Consider the following 11,902-nt stretch of genomic DNA (forward strand, 5'->3'; position numbering starts at 1 on the left):
ATAAGAGTTCAAGGAAGTCCCATGTATAGCCATCACCCAGTCTCCCACAATGATAACTATAGCACATTAACAAAACCAGGATATTGGGAATACAATTAACTAGAGATTAGACCTTAGTTGGATTTTGCCAGCCTTTGCATGGAATTCTTCTGTATGTCTTTGTGTATAACTCTATGACATTCTACCTCCTGTAGAAATGCATATCATCACCAACACCATCAAGACACAGAACTGCTCCATCACCACAAAGAAACTCCCTTGGTTCATCCCTTTGTACTCAACCCCTCCCTCTCTCCATTTCCTTCCCTTACCCTGGCCTTCCCATCCTTTTTTCATCTTGGTAATTTTGTCATTTTGAGAATGCTGGATAAATGGAATCATTCAGTATGTACCTCTTGAGGCTGGCAGTTTTTTACTCAGCAGAACACCTCTTAAGACACATGTAAATTGTCCTGTGCATCAATAGTTTGTTTCTTTATATTTTAATGCAGACATTTTAAAAGAAACAGAATTGACGACTTCTGAAATTTTCATTTTGCACTTTGCAAAGAAAATGTGTAATATTGATAAGCACATGATACCCTTGTAAATATTTTGAGTTTGAGAACTTTTTATGTAGAAAATATGTAAATGCAGATTTATACAAATTTTTAGGGCTAATGTTTAACTTGTCAAATACTCGAAGTATTTTGCCTTTAAATAGAAAGATTACATTATAAATGAGCCAGATAGACTTGTGATGAAATTATACAACAATGAGAAACTATAGTGGGCTATTTATCATATCTGCTTCTGAGTCTGATAAATTTTAACATAAGTTATCCAGGAAAGAGACTACATTTGCCTTGTGTGTTTGTGTATTAAATTTTATGGTTTTTTTTCTTTTTTCTTTTCTGTTTCTTCTTTAATTCCTTCTTTCATATTCCCACTTCTTAATATCTGATGAAATGGAAAGACCACTCAGAAGCTGAGAAAAGTTTTTAACTACAATATATGTGCTTATTCCTAATAAAATAATATTATAAAACATGGGCTTATTTGCTAAGACTATTATTTTTTTCTAGAAAGGAGAACTCCCACTTTGTAGAAGCCATTACACACTAATGTTTCCCAAAAATCAGACTTGAGTCTGTTGGTGAAGAGACACAGCAGCAAAATAGAAAGACTGTGACCAGGTGGAAGTGGATAGAAAGGGTTGACTAGTGTCAACTCTCAGAATGTCACTATAACTGAATTCACCATGAACTGTCTCTTTGGTAGAACTTTCTGTGTTCACTGAAGATTGCATAACCCCTGACAAATATTCACAGAACCAAGATGTCTTCCTTTACAGGAAGAGATATGCTTTAGGCAGTTTCTCCCACTGGAAACAAGGCAAGCATAGGTGCTTTCCTCATATGTGCAAACACCAGCCACATACATGCACACACAGCATATGTGCACACACATGCATGTGCATGCACAAATATTGCTATTCCTTCCTCTCTACTCCCTTCCAGAGCTGGGTCTATTTCAGGTAAGAATTTAAGCTCTGTTACAAAAGGAAGAAACAGATAATAGGTTTTGACCTCCACAGGAATTTGCTGAAAGAGAAGCCTTTTGCCCCAGCTTCTCACTAGTTTGCCCCCAAACAGTATAAGATTAGTAGAAAGGTATCAGGGAATTGTCATTAAATGAGAAAACGGGGGGCAATAGATGCCCTAAATTTATTTTTTTCTTTTTTAAAAAAGTCACCGCATGGTATAATAGTCATTTCTCCATGTTGCCCCAACCCCATGGATCCTTATTTTAATGACTAAAGGACATAAACTGTTCCAGACCAAAATTATAATGATTACATTATTTACAGCTCACACATCTAGTATTTACTATGTTCTTTACAAGTATGCAGTCACTTTCCCATAACATGAAGTTTTCCGTGGTATTTTTTTTTATTTTGCTTTTTAAATTTTAGATGACAGAATCCATCTGATTGTCCACATGGTAGGTGTTCTATATGTGATCGCTTATTCGTGTTTGCCACCACTGCAAATATTTGGACTTGCCTGAACTGGCTGATTGAGTTGATTCAGTAACATCTAAAGATTTGTTGTCTACAGTTAATTGGCTTCTTTCAAAACTCAGCACACGAATGCACACACAGACACGCAAGGCATGCACACATGTGCACATGAACATGCACACACACACACAGATGCTCTGTTTATTGGCTGGAGATTTCACCCCGTGGGCAAGAAAAGTCATTAAAAATTTCATTGTTTATACACCTGGGAATCAAGAGAGGGCACATTATCAACACTGATTCATCTCACTACTAGAAGGACACAGAGCACTAGCCTTATTTTTAATAGTTGCTGTATTGATGGGCGGTAAACACATAAGGAATAAGGAAGAGTCCAGCAAAACAATTCCATATTTCATACACCTTCTAAATCACTACAGTACAGGAAGCCTGATTCAAAACCCTACTATTAAACTAGAATAGTCCAAGGTATAAGATGGATCTAGGATCACATGTGAGCACATCTGAGAAACTGCACTGAGGGTTCACTATGTCTGAGTTTTGCTACAGATCTGTTCTAATACTTCCAAGAAAGCTGAGGTTACGGAAAAACAACTTGGGAACCTAAACACTTTCCTAACTTCTTTCTCTTGCTTAAATTAAAACGAAGAAGTATGTGTAAGTATGCATACAGATGGGAGGAGTGTGATACTGAGCTTAGTCTCTAGTTTCCTTTATCTTCCTTATTGAAGTGGCATCGTTCATCTGGGATAATACCTGAGGTTCGTCACCTCACAGCAAGGAAATCAAGTATGCAGACACACAAGGAGTAAGGTTAAGAGGAGAGGTTTAATAGGTGAAAGAAAGAGAAAAGCTTTCTCTCCTGCAGAGACAGAGAAGCTCCAGACTAGGTCTTCTGGTTCCGTGGTGAAATGCACAGGATTTTATACATGAGCTTGAGGAGTTGGTGTCTGATTTACACAGGGAACAAGAGATTGGTCAGACCAGGTGTGCCATTTGCATAAGAAGCTGGCCTGCTCACCATAATCTTTTATTATGCAGATGGGCTCTCTACCTAGACAGCACCATGTTGCCAGCTTTACTGTACACATGGTTGACAAAGAAAAGGGAAGATGGAGCCACCATGTTGAACATGCCTGGCCTCCAGGTAGCCTTTTCCTATTGGCACAGCTGCCACCGTTTACCTATACAAACTTCCAGCTTGCTTTTCTGTGAGTAGCTTGATTTTTCAGGCTGCTCTTTGTTAGAAAAGAAATGATTTGGGGGCTGCTTTTTATTAAAAGGGGAACCTTGTCGAGGGCTCTCTTAACTTTACTAACCACCTAAATAATTTCTTTCTAGCTCCTGTATCATTAGGAGAAGACAAAGCCAAAGATTCCTGGTAAACCTCTTAAGAGAACCTCCATGTACAGAGGTGGATTTAAAAGCAAATTTCAATATGTGTTATTTCATCCTTAATTCAACCATCTGGCCCTCTTATATAAATGAGGAATGCTGATTATCATGGAAAACTGTAGCAGCAAATACTTTTATCTCATCTGACATAACAAAAAAGCTTGGTCATGATGTCAAAAGATAACTTATCTCAAACATGTATGGCTGCAAACACCAACAGCTGTTCCTCTAAGAGAGTGGCAGGATTGCATCAGATAAATGCAGTGTTTTTAAGAAAATTTATCTCATTTTACATAAAGCCTTTTTAAGACAACCAGAATTACTCTCCCAGAACAAAATAAAAATAATTCCCTCTGCTAATGGGAAGATGTTTAAAACAGTGTCTACATTGAATAGGGATACTTCTAATGGTCTCAAACTTGCTACTGAACACAACAGGGAAGTCCCCTGGGGAGAACTAAGTTGGTGGAAGCCAGGAAACCCACGTTAACCTTCTTTGTCCAGCCTTGGCCAGCCAGAGACACTGGGTCTTTGAACTTCAGCATTGCCTGACTGGTTCCAAGATAAACAGTACCTTCACAGACTCCATGGCAGCTGCTGGACAGAGCTGGAATGTGTCATCTTGCCCCAAGTCTGGTCTAAGCCTGGACACCTGAGCACTTGCCTTGCTTACCCATTGCCTCCCCTGGGCTGGGTGACCTACACAGAGGACTGAGCCTGTACTGGGAGAAAACCCTTTCCAGACCAATGGAAACCCAAAGCCTCAATTCCAACACCAGGAACCCCAAGGGAAGGAAGGTACAAGAATTTCTTATAGAAAGGAATAAATCAGAAATGGGTGCCATCAGCAGAAATGAGGACTGCATATATTAGATAAGTTCACCAAGAGGAAACTGCCCTTTTTGTAGGTTTGTGTGCCCGTGTGTGTGCATGTGTATGAAGCGAGGGAGGATTGGGGTTTTCTTTGCATCTTATTTTTGTGAAGGAGCTTTATGCTTTAAGACCTAAACAATCCTGAAGCTTGCTCTTCTCTTCTTGCCCAGCCAGGGACCTGATGCCCTGTGCAGCAATTCCCTGGCCTCCACCAGGGGACCAGCTTGTCCTGGTTTGCCCAGGGTTTCCCCAGGTGTAGCACTGAAACTCCCCATCCCAGGACCCCCCAGTTCCAGGTAAAAGGGTGTGGTTGACCACGTTCCCCTCATGCCTTCCACTGGGGCAACCATGCTCCCTGCATCCACAGACACCAGCTGTTGTCCTCCAAAAAGCTTCTGTGGCACTCCACAGTCCCCATGCAGAGTGTCTTCCCAGAAATGAACAAAGACACAGGGATGGGGCCAGAAACCTCAGGCCCCTTTGGCCATTGGCACTTAGATGGCATCCCCCATGGAGACTAGCAGTTCAGGTAGTTCAGTCCACATTTCCCCCAATTCAAGTGTTCTCTTTTTCCCCATTCTGCGTGGAGTCCTAGTCTACCCTGGATCTGCCCACAGGGTCTTCTGGAGACCGAGGCCTGGCTCTGGATTAGAGGTGAGCAGACCACAGACACTTTCGCACACCATTTCCTTTCAGGACTTGTGGTTTGTGCACAAGCGTCCATGGTCAGAGGCCGCAGACATGCTTTCTCAGGCTGTCTTTGATTTTCTGCTCTCTCTCTCTCTCTCTCTCTCTCTCTCTCTCTCTCTCTGGCCTACAAATAAATGAGGACATGATTTCCCAAGACATCTGGGTCTCGTTCTTCTTCCTGCAGCTCTGTCAACAGTGGCCTGGAGCCAGTTAAAGTGGGCCCTTCTCACTGTCTAATCCCAGGACCAGGACCAGGTGGTATGCTCATCATATGAGTAACTGCAGAGAAGGGTGATGGGAATATGCTCAAAGGATGCTCAGAGCAGTCTCGAAATGGCCCTCAGAGCCTGAGGCTTCGTGTTCTTATATCTTCACTGGTGAAGAGTCTTTATCCTTTGAGATTGGATTTGACGCTTTGATAATACCTAAAGCTCATTCAGAAACAAGCCTGGAGAGTACAGCTGAAGGCCAGGCTAGGTGTAGCACTGATGAAACCAGGCAGGGCAGGGTGAAGGACAGCAGCAGAGGTGAGAAACACATCCAACAGGTAATACTGAACTCATGTTTCACCTTGCCTGGGTGTTCCCCAGCATCGTCAGCCTGTGGAGGTGAACTGAGTTTATTAACAATAAGATCTCCATATTGCTGACTCTTACCCAACTTTATCTTGAAAAATCTCAGCTTCTCACCAAGTCTCTCTTCTACTCCCAAGAATTTCCTGGAAGTCCCATGAATAAGTCAATCCCCACTACCCACTAGCATCACCTCTAATGCCCTGAAGTCACAAACCCAGGCTGGGATTGATTTGGGGGAAGTGAAGAAGAATGATTTGTCTTATTTTATATTTCATTTTATTTTATTATTATTTTTTAAGACAGATTCTCTCTCTGTCGCCCAGGCTATAGTGCATGGTGTGATCTTGACTCACTGCAACCTCTGCCTCCCAGGTTCAAGAAATTCTCATGCTTCAGCCCTCCTGAGTAGCTAGGATTCAGTCATGCACCACCACACCCAGCTGATTTTTTTTTTTTTCAGTAGAGACAGGGTTACACCATGTTGGCCAGGCTGGTTTCAAACTCCTGGCCTCAAGCAATCCACCAGCCTCAGCCTCTCAAAGTTCTGGGATTGCAGACGTGAGCCACTGCACCCTGCCGATTTTATATTTTCTGTTGTAGAGGCTCCCCACAAAAGAAACACCTTCTTATGCTCCACCCTATTGTCTTGTTTTTAAAGAAACTGCTGTTTTCACTTTTTCATTTGCAAATTTTCCTCTGGGTAACACTCAGAGGTACAATCTTGGGACTGGGCTGCTGACAAAAATCAGGTGAACCAGAGTCTCACCTCCCTCTGAACACTAACGCTCTGGGATTGAGCCAAGTTTAGCTTCCCTGGCATCCTCTTACCTTAGGATGGGTCTTCCCAGAACAGGAAGGTCCCCAACTGTTTTCCAGACATCAACATACATCACTGAGCCCTGGCTCAGAGTCAAGCTGGGGCCCTCTTCATCTACACCCTGATGGTCAGACAGTCTTGGAAAAGTGACTATGGGAGGGGCCTAACACCAGCCCTCAGAGAGGCCCCAAGCCCAGACAGCCGATAGCCCCTGCTGAGTGAGAAGCTGGGTAGAGGGGCACCCCAAGCCATCCTTATGTTTTTATCTGAAACACCCAGGGCCTGCGGGCCAGGAAACAGGAGGCTGACATATCTTGCTGAGGAGGAAGAGCATCTTAGCTGTGGATCACTGCATGGTGAAGGCAGGTCCAGGGGAAGTCATAATGGGGTCCCCAGGGCACTAAGGAAAGCACAGGGTCACCTGCCCAGGTGTCAACAGGGAGAAAACTGGGCACTCAATGTGCCCCTGGGCTTACTTTGAACTTTGTCTCACTTCTCACTGTCAGTTCTGTAGCCGTCTGGGCTTCGGACCCCTACTTGGACAGAACAGTGTTAGGAACACAGTATGCTTGCAGTAAATCTGGCCAATACCATTTTCCTGTTTCCTTATCACCTATTTGCTTGGGGTTGCGGGGCTCAATATCTAAATGAGCTTTTCCTATAAAAAGCCTCCATGTGTGCTTAGTATGGAGACTCAGAAGCCCAGGGAATTTTTATATTTATCACAGAGAGAGGCAGGCATCCATTCTGTGTGTTTCCATTAACACAGACTGGCAATTAATGTGTTTGGTTCAAAAGCCTTCAAACATTTGTACATCCATTTGCACGTTTAAATGGCTCTGTATAACAGTCAAGCAGGTGGTTAACTATATGTATATTAAATTCATAGAGAAACTGGTAATTTTCAATTATAATTGTCAGTTCACAGTTTACATGATAAGAATTTTTTGAATAGACCCATTAGCTGATTTTAGTTAGCCAGGGTTTTTATAAATCATGGTTTATTTGCTTATTCTACTTATAAAAGAGAAATTTTCAGTATTCTCACATGAATCAATAAATATTTACTTTGGTCTTTATTCTGCTCAAATGCCAAGTTTGACAATGGATGAAATATCATTGGGTTTTCTTAAACAGCTGTTTGAATGCGGCTGTTTTATTAGTTGTTTTGTTTAGTATTATTACCAGGATAATGGTTTAAAAGTTTTATTCATTTGCTATTAATTTGCTTTTTTATAAATAAAGTTAAAATAGGACTGAATCGCATTTCCTTATAATTTTACAATGTATTGTACTTTCCTGGTAATATGTTTTGACAATAGAAACTTCCAAGCCAGCGAAAAGCTGTCCCATTTTTCTAAATGATATCCTCTAAAGCAAAACTCTGAAATATATAGCACTAACTTGTACGTAATAAAATTTGATGATTTTGTTACTGTGGATAATATTTCTCTTTCCTAGGCAACAGAAATAATTTAAATGCCTCTCATTTGGCTTTTACAGCACAAAAGGCAGTCTGAGACACCAGATCTCTGGAGGCGAATGCTGAACTGGTATTGAGAAGAGGAAGGCCATTCTGAGAAATACCTTCAATATTCCCCACCTTGTGACTCGCTCAGGTCTATTACTGGATTTCTCCTTTTCAAAAATGATCAAGCAGGGCTGGGCATGGTGGCTCAGGCCTATAATCCAGGCACTTTGGGAGGCTGAGGCTGGTAGAACATTTGAGGTCAGGAGTTCAAGATCAGCCTGGCCAACATGATGAAACTCAGTTTCTACTAAAAATACAAAAGAAATTAGCCAGGTGTGGTGGCAGGTGCCTGTAATCTCAGCTACTCGGGAGGTTGAGGCATGAGAATTGCTTGAATCTAGGTTGAGGCTGGTGGGTCACTTGAGGTCAGGAGTTCAAGAGCAGCCTGGTCAACATGATGAAACTCAGTCTCTACTAAAAATACAAAAGAAATTAGCCCGTTGTGGTGGTGGATGCCTGTAATCTCAGCTGCTCGGGAAGCTGAGGCATGAGAATCGCTTGAATCTGGGAGGCAGAGGTTGCAGTGAGCCGAGATCATGCCACTGCACTCCAACCTGGATGACAGAGTGAGACTCCATCATTAAAAAAAAAAAAAAAAAAATCAAGCAGGAACTTGCTATCACCAAGGCATGTAAAGAGAACTAGTGGAAGATTTTCAGGTAGTTTTCAAAAGCTCAGAACTCTGCCTGATCTCCATGGAAGCTGCCCTGTCTGTAACTGGAAGTTGCAACATCCTCAACACCCTTCTTCAGTCCCTTCTGTCTCAGCCATCTGGGCATGGACTCTTTAAACAATGTAAGAAACAGAAGCCATTTGCTTGAGTCCCTCAATCCATTTCCTGTGGGTCCAGCCAGATTTTTTCACACTGAAGGGAAGGACTAAGTGACTGAACATGGCTGGCCCCCACTACCACAACTGATATGTTTAAGATGGTCACTCAGAGGCACGACCTGGAGAAGAATCTCTCTGCATTACTCAGCTACAGATGAACAGATAATGAAAGAAAACACTAGAAAGAAATATTTTCTCTCAGATCTTAGGAAAATATTACAAACCACTTCACAAACATAAATTTGTTAACATTCTCATTTAAAGGTAATCCTATCATGATTCTCTCCTGTTAGTCCCTCAATAAAACGTATATGGTGAGTGTCAGAAAGCTCTGACTCTGACTTAGCATTGATTGCCTACTCTACTCTACTTATGAAGGTTTAAGTGATTAAAAGGGGTTCTCTCTTCATTTGAATCTATTGATGTTATCAAATGGGACACTGCAGGAAAAAGTGCAGTGCTATTCTCAACATAAATGTTTACAGGCAACTGAAGAACATTTCTTGGAAAGAAAGATAGGGATTTGTTACTTAACAGAGAAAAGCAGATTAAGTTGGAGAATTTAAGAGGCAACACCAAACAGAATGAGAGACTTGGCTGCAACTCTTGGCCACTCATGTTATACAACCTCAGACATGTCATTCGACTTCTCTAAGCCTTAGTTTCCTTGTCTGAAAAATGGAAATAACAATGCAATCTCTGGCTGGGCATGGTGGCTTACCCCGGCAATCCCAGCACTTTGGGAGCTGTGGTGGATGAATTACTTGAGGTCAGGAGTTCAAGGCCAGCCTGCCCAACATAGTGAGACCCTGTCTCTACTAAAAATAAAAAATTGGCCAAATATGGTGGTGCATGCCTGTAGTCCCAGCTACTCAAAAAGTTGAATCAGGAGAATTACTTGAACCTGGGAGGCGGAGATTGCAGTGAGCTGAGATAGCACTATTATACTCCAGCCTGGGTAACAGAGCAAGACTCCATTTTGGGAAAAATAATAATCTCAACGGTTGTTTAGAGAAATCACGGAGTAACATCCACAAAGCCTAGATCCCCTAAATTATGAAGCTATAATGTGTGTTGGTTAAATGTTAAAGGAAAACCTGGAAATGTTACGTTATTCATCACTTCAACAATGAGATGAGTTAAATTTCATCTCAGAGAGATTAAACATCTACACCCCTTCTCTGTCGATCCCTGATCTGCCCCACTACTAAACAATTTCCAAAACTAACCTTCTCTCCTTCCCCCACAGCAGTTCTGAAGGCCCTGTGGGTCTACTCCATAAACCCTAGTGGCAGACTTCTACCAACCAGCCATGACAGTACTGTTCAGGAGAGAAGGTAAGAAAGGAAATGCTGGGGAAAGCTACTTTTCTATATTTTTATAAAAGGCTTCAGCACCCATCATTGAAGGTCAAGGCACTGACAGCAAGTGATACGCTATTAGTGCTGGATAGAAAAGAAAAAAAAAGGCACAATGGTCACGCTACAGAAAGAAGCATTTCTGAAGGCAAACTCTGAGCTTTTTAAATAGCATTTTTCATAATTATATCACTTTAAATATGATTCTTTCCAGGTCAACAAAGTCTCTACCCCATTCCTTTTGAGCTTATTGTTAGAATGTTCTGGGAATAAACATCTAGGCATAAGTCAATTCTTTGCATTTCTGAGTCATAGAAATTTTACATTTCTTTTCATTTTTAAAACTACAAAGTTATTGCTAATTTTTAAAATAAGAATAACATAAATACACTCATATTCACCACCATCCATATTTTTTCACCATCCATATTTTGCTTGATCCAATTTAGATGTTTCTAAATATAAAAATAAAACCTTGGCCGGACACAGTGGCTCACACCTGTAATCCCAGCACTTAGGGAGGCCGAGGCAGGTGGATCACTTGAGGTCAGAAGTTCGAGACTTGCCTGCCAACCTGGTGAAACCTTGTTTTGACACATTTACTGACCTAATGAAAAGTCAGATAGTGCAAGTCTACCTGACCTTGAGCTGCTCATAAACAGAATGGCTGGCATCATGTCCACTGTTGGCACCACCAAGAACAAAGTCAGCCCTTGGGGAGGCCATTCAGAGCTTGTCAGGAAACCTACACTCCTCTGTGGCTCTCTCACAAACCTGTTCCTTTTGTGGCCACTGTGAGGAAAACTGATCAGAAGGTATTTACAAAGGCTTTTGTCAATAATCCCAAGGCTCCCTTGCCTGCTTCTTGCATGAATAAAGATATCAGAAATCCCCACTGTCTCAGCCCTGAAACAGCCTTTTTGGTTAAAGGAACCCTCCATACTTTAGTCTGATACTATCCAATAGTTACAGCTGACTTAGGAATTCCAGAGCTTTGCAACCTTGAGAAATCTATAAAAATGCAGTACATCTCATTTTAAAAACAAAAGCAAGGGATAATTTCAATTAATCAACTTAAAAAAAATGCAAGGGCATACCTCTAAGACTACAAAGTAAGATCGCAGAATATGAAAGAAGGAAGTAAATCTCTTCACAGAGTCCCAAAATGCTCCCAATGTATTCATATCCTTTGCATTAAATCATCTGAAAATTACTTTCACATTAAGAACCTCACTTAAAACTTAGGTAGCACTGATTATTCCCAATTTATGGAAGACGAAACTGTGGTTCAGAGTCATTATGTAACCAGAGTGCAAGACAGGGCGATTTAAGCTCAAAGAAAGAGAAACTCCATGCCACATAACTTGCAGGATTTCCCAGAAATACTGAGAGTGTCCTCCTACTTGATCATCAAAGTAAGCAACTTCTCTTATGTATCTCTGCCTACCTAGAGCCTAATAGTTAGCTCAGAAAATGTTTGGTGATTTAATGAATTATTTTAGTGACTGTATCCTTAGCCAGGCTCTAAAAGTCATTCCTTTGTTTTAAGGCTTTTGCTTGATCCTCCCAGACAGTCTCTTCTCAGGGTTTGACTCCCAGCAAATCATTTGCTACTGGACAGGAATTCAATGAGCCCTCTTCTCTCTTTCCTGTATGTGACTCAATTCAGCAATATCTAATCTTTCAAAATATCTCACATTGCATCTCAGAGACATGTCCTTTGAGATATGAATAGTCAACTAAGTCAAGCCATCAGAATGTTGTAATACTATGGCATTAACAGGTAGGCAATTAGATGAGTCACTGGGC

Source organism: Cebus imitator, unplaced genomic scaffold, assembly GCF_001604975.1.
Source record: "Cebus imitator isolate Cc_AM_T3 unplaced genomic scaffold, Cebus_imitator-1.0 Scaffold19, whole genome shotgun sequence".
Classification (NCBI taxonomy): Eukaryota; Metazoa; Chordata; class Mammalia; order Primates; family Cebidae; genus Cebus; species Cebus imitator.